Source organism: Amphiura filiformis, chromosome 19 (assembly GCF_039555335.1).
Source record: "Amphiura filiformis chromosome 19, Afil_fr2py, whole genome shotgun sequence".
NCBI lineage: Eukaryota > Metazoa > Echinodermata > Ophiuroidea > Amphilepidida > Amphiuridae > Amphiura > Amphiura filiformis.
Window position 1 is genome coordinate 8,225,133 of NC_092646.1, and position 6,261 is coordinate 8,231,393.

Sequence of the window (6,261 nt, forward strand, 5' to 3'; positions counted from 1 at the left end):
TATATCATGTAAATAAACCAATCAGGGGTTCTGTAAGAAAGCTGGTAGTGTTCCGGAGGTTAAAAGTCTGAATATGCCACTGCAAGTACAGGTTGTTAAAATGGTCCACTTTTTGTGACAGTATCTGTAACACCACTATAGAGAAGATATCTTAACCCTTCCCAAAATCCTTTGCAACATGTTGTACCATGCACCTCACTACATCAAATGACACACCTATATTTACTTTGTACAGGTTCCACTTTTTTTTCATGTTGAGAATAGAGTGGCTACACATGTAGGTCAATAGTCAAGAAAGACATATTTGCAATATCTACACAATCCCATGCTCTGTTCATTGAGGTACTTTCTGTCACTATCAATCCATATTACACTAGATAGCATATCAGTACAGTACAGGAAATTGAAATGGAAGAAATGCATTGTGGGAAGTGTTAGATATCTTCTCTGGTAACATTTTGTATTCTATTAAATTTTTGGTGGATTATTTGACAAAATAGGCCTATAGCAACCAAATTGGACTAATTTTGGTCAATGTCAGTCATTTTAAGGGTTAAAAGCACAAAATATGAAATGATTGTTTGCACATGATACTAAATGCATATCCTATCAAAAACTTTGAATAGGTTGGATATAAAACATTTCTGAATTCACCTTTGAAAATATTTAAGTCCATTTGGTTGCTATAGGCCTATTTTGTCAAATAACCCACCAAAAATAACACTAAAATAGACATAAATTCATGAAATATAGTATTTGCATTTGTTAGCTTTAGCATACAATTAGATATATTTATTAGCTTGGTATATTATTAAAAAATAATTAACATACCTTATATGATTGAAACCATAAGTAAAGTAAACAAAAAACAGCTGTCTCAAAGCCCAAAGATTTTTTTTGTAGTTTTTTTTTTACTTAAATTTTGAATTACGATATCATTTCTGAGTGTTTAAAAGTACACAACATAATATTGTTTTATTATTACGATGGATATATTAGTCGAACATGTACACAATGTGCCTAACACAGTAGGCCTACGTACATGGCACACAGGCACTGATTCGTGACATATCAAAGAGCTGACATGATTCACGTTCGAAGGAGTGGCTGGTGGTATTAAGGTGGTACTACACCTCTTGATAAATTTGTGACTATTTTTGCATTTTTCTTAAAAAATAATAGCACACTGGTGACAAGTTATAAAAGAATCCAGTTACTACACTGGAATTTCAGTGACTCAAGACAAGCGGTACTTTATTTATGATAAGAAAAGAGGTACCGCTAGAATGTACCTCATTTCTTAACATATAATAATCAACCACTTGTCTTAAATCACTGAAATTTCAATGAAGTAATTGGATTCCTTGCCCCTATAATATACATAACTTTTGTTACAAGTGTGTAGTTATTTTTTGAGAAAAATGCAAAATTAGTCACATAATTTATCAGCGGGTGTAGTACCACCTTAAATAGTGATTTTCTTTGTATATTTTGCACTAGCCTATTAGTTATTTATGATCTCATTGGGCTAAAAAATGTTATATCTCAAAGCCCGCACGCACACTAGTTTGTTTTTCTTAGTGCATCTATTTCAGCTGAACCCTACTTTTTTTTGCCTTAAAATCATGGTAATACTTGCAAATTTTGTAAAATTTAATTCAAAATTAAGTTTAAAAAAATTATTTTAATAAAAGCATTCCGCATTTGTTTGAAACTGCCATGGGCTTTGAGACATAACATTTGTTTTTTTAGCCTTAGTATATCATGTATATGTACAATTTGCTAAGTTATCCGCAAAATTACACATTAATTAAAGATCAATTATTTCACTCATTCCATTGAGGTATGACTTTTTAGCTTACACCACCATGAAAATAAAAACTTAGACTACACAAATATAGCATTTTTATTAGTGTGAATGGAATCAGGTTAAAAACCTTTAAATTCACCAAAAATCTGTGGGAAAAAATAGCACATTTATGACATGATCAAGGGGAATGAGTCACATGTCGACCCCAGTTGAAAATGAGTTTGACATGTTTCTAAAGCTTTTGTAGAGCTTTCAGTTTCAGAAACTGAAAACTCCATGTTGATATGACTGTTCTTTGTGAAGTTATATCAATTTATCAATCGCTAAAAACAAAACAAATGAATTTTAACGCTTTCTTTCCCACTATCTCTAAATCAATAACAACATCCGACTCATTTCCCTTGATTGTGTGATTTTTGTTTTAATCGCTTTATCGCTTCACTTGCCTTTTTTTCAGTCAAAATCAATATCAAAGTTTTGCCAAAAAATATCTGATTTTATATGCATACAGAAAAACAAATCTCAAAGTGCGTGGACAGTTGAGGCTGTAGAACACAGATTGTTTTTGGGTTTTTTTGTCGCCTAAAATGTTAAAGAAAATATGTAAATGCAGTATAGGCTAAGCGGAATTGGTAATCTTTCAGAATGCTAGGGATGTGGTGGGGCAATATGATTTTCTGACATGTGTTTAGACATTCTTATCCTCCCCTGAGCACATTGAAGATCCCTCAGTGGTGTGGGTATATAATATGAAGTCATGTATTTATTATACAGGAGTAATTCCAGCAAAAATAAAGTGAAATTTTTATTAACAAGATGAATTTATGGTATTGTTGTTTTTTATGTTGTTTTTCTTTCTTGATTTGCTTCCAGAAAAGATATTGTGCCCTTCCCAGAATACTTTGCAACATGGCACACTTAAAATAATCTACTCATTTTTAATAGAAACTTGTCAAATTTGACAAGGGAAATTATTCAGATAGGGACAGAACAGATTAATCTTCAAAATGAACAAGATTTCTCTTCTAAATGAATAGGATATTCATATCAAAATGAATAGGTTCTTGTCAAAAATGACCCAACTTATCAAATTTGAGTAGTTTGTCTTGTCAAAAATGACCAAAAATAATCAAATTTGACTAGTTTGTCTTGTCAGAGAGGGGACTTAATGAATCAAAATGTAATGGGCAATTTTGAGTTGGAGATTCTGTCAATTTGAATAGTTACTATAAAATGGAAACTATTCATTTTGATAAGATTGTCGGTTAAAGGTGATAATAATTATATCTAATCAAAATGAACAGTATATCTCATCAAAACAAATAGTAGGGATTCTATTGAAAAATGAATAGTATGAAATTAGAGTGCATCCACCCGTATCAAATGGCACTCCCATTTCTTTGTACAGGTTTCCTTTGTTTTAATTTTGAGAATAGACTGGCTAAACATGGTCAATAGTAAAGAAATCAACATTTTGCAAGATCAGGATGTGCTCTGTTTATCAAGGTAAATTTTGTCATTATCACACTAGATAGCAAATCAGTACAGTAAGGCAAAAAAAGAAAGAAAAGATGTTTGATTGTCTGCATCCGACCAACCAAAATTTGGAAAAAAGTTTTCATTTTATTTGTTTTACTATACATGCTGTATCAAAATGATTGGTACCAGTGACGTACCGTGGCCGCTCATACCCCGGTGGGCTGAAGAAAATCTAATTTTGCCGCCCCTTCCTCAACAACCCGAAAAGGTTGACCCAATTTTTTTTTTCGGTCGTTTGAAAAAGTGCAAAAAACAACAACAAAAGGAATTTTAGGCGCTAGCGCCCTAAAAGCAACACATTTTGATGTATAGTACAATTTTTTCAAAATTTTCCGCCCTTTTTCTTTACTTTTTCTTTTGCCGCCCCCTTCGCTTTTTTGCCGCCCCTGTTTTGGCAGCCCTTCTTCTTCCGCCGCCCTTCGTTTTGGTCGCCCCTGCTGTGACCCCGGGGGGGCTGGCGCCCCCTCAAAATATGCGCATGGGTACCCATCAATTTTGATGTTTACTGAAAGAGCACTGGATACTTTTGAAATGTTCAGAGCCCGGGTGGGGGGGGGGGTAAGAAATTATTGACCAGCCGAGAGGTGGGGGAATAAAGGCTAAGGAAAACAGTATAAAAATATGCACATTTTCTTGCTCATGCTGCAAGCGATTTTGACAGCCCCCGGCCATAAAGACTGGACCCTTGCAATAATTATTATATGACTTTATTTAAAGAAAATTTTTGAACAATTTAAATTTGGCAAAAACAGCACTGCACTCATTTTTTGGTAGCACTCATTAACTCGTTATCATTTCGTTATAACTAAGGAAAACATTTGACACACTTTCTCCCAACACGAAATCCTTCCGCATTCATAGACATCATATATATTTGGTGTCTTAAACCACAGACCCTTACAGTGGCGTAGCGTGGGTCATCACATGGGGGGGGGGGCACCGTCCATGAATCTTTTTTTTTGATAGAAAAGGCCCGGGGGGGGGGGGGCACATCAAACAAATTTGGTGGGTAGGGCCTATGTTCCCCCGCAATTTTGAGGTGGTGGGTCTTTGGGAGCTGACGGCATATGAGCTGCAAAAAGTAAAATGGGGGCTTTTGGAGCTGCGAACTGTCAAAATCAAGGGTCTTTCTTGGCTTTGGTTGAAAATCGCCTGAAAAAAACAGAAATATGACAAACTTAATGAGCAATTTTTGGGTCTTTTAGAGCTGAAATTATCAAAATCAAGGGTCTTTCGGAGCTCATTTTGGTCAAATTGGCTATACGGGGTCTTTCCGGGGAACATACCCGGTCATAAGCAAGATCAGACCTACCAAAATGTGTAACAACCAGAAGTAACAAGAAATAGCACACACTACTTGTGTGTAGGTAAGCACAAAAGAAATCACCAAATTCTTTTGTATGCCTATTGTGATTGTGCAAGTGTGACCTTGTGTGCTGATGCACTAAGAAGCGCCCTGCAATTTTAGCTTTTCCATCTATATCTATTGAAAAATCTATATTTTTGCTATCATGAAACCTCAGAATTGACATTGAAACTTAAATGTCATTTGAGAAAATCATAATGACAGCATTTAACATAAGAAATCTGATGAAATATAATGTAGGCCTATAAGGCCAAGGAAAGTCGATTTTGAGTTTCCCGTCACCCGCCCTCACTTCATTTTCTGTCCCTCACTTGAATTCATTATTGTGATTTTCCAAAAAATACCGATAAAAACTGGTTATATTTGCAAAATAAATTATGAATATCCCTTAATTTTTTGTGGAAAAATCAAAATCAAAACATACATTTTGCTGTCAACCTTGCAGACTCTTTTTAAGATACTTTTGAATCTCATTTGGGCTAAACATGAGTGAGTGGCAAATAACAACACATTTTACATGCGTGTTGGTCATATAATGAAAGGCAGAAAAATAATGAATAATGAAAAAGTTACCTCACTTGTTTTCAGAAATTATGTGACGGGGAAACTCAAAATTGACTGTTAGAGGCCTAATCATGATATTAAATACTATACACCATGTTAACCTTGTTAACTATAGAAATCAAAGGGCATTACATGCTTTGTCTATTGGTCCATTGTTAAATATCTCTGAACAAACATCTTGGAAAATGGACTGATCTGGTAAAAAATGGTGTCAAAATATATTGGAAAGAGCTATCTACCTTGTTTTTTCAGTACGTACTGCCACTTACATGTTCATTAATATATAAAAGTGTTAAGAACAACAATTCAATTATACTGCTACTACCGGAGTTAATTTAAGCAGAAACTTAGCTTGTAATCACTGCTGTAGTCAATCTTGAGAAGTGGACTGATCATGGAAATCATCTCCTCTGAACTCCTGGTCCATTTTTTTGTCATCTAGAGATGTTTATTTTGAACCATATCATTTGTTCATTTCATAGGATAAGGTTTTGGCTGAATTTTTCCCACTTTTCACATCCAGGGGGGAGTTTAACAAACTTTCATTCACTTTCTTTGGAAATTGCCATTACATAACATTACTCAACAACAAAAAATTCCTTCACAAAAAAAACTTAATCTTTACCTTCGGGACATTGCTTATAGTCTTAGCTTTTCTGTGATACCCTATTTGTTAGGAATTATCTTCAAATTCTCTTAGAAAATTGAAAATAAGCGAGGCTACATGAGCTCAGTTGTTTCGCATTACAGGCTAATATGAGCTTCTCGTTAAGAAAGTAAGTGCTAATTAAGCAGTTTATTAAGAACTTTGTTTTTGTTTTTTGGGCTGAAATATATACCTTAATATCTTATTCATAAATAGAAACAATTAGATTGATGTTAATAATAGTTTAGACTGAATTCTACCAATTAAAAGATCAGGGGTGGGTACATAATACAATTGGTTGGTCTAATCTTGCTTATGACCACCCGTATGGTCATT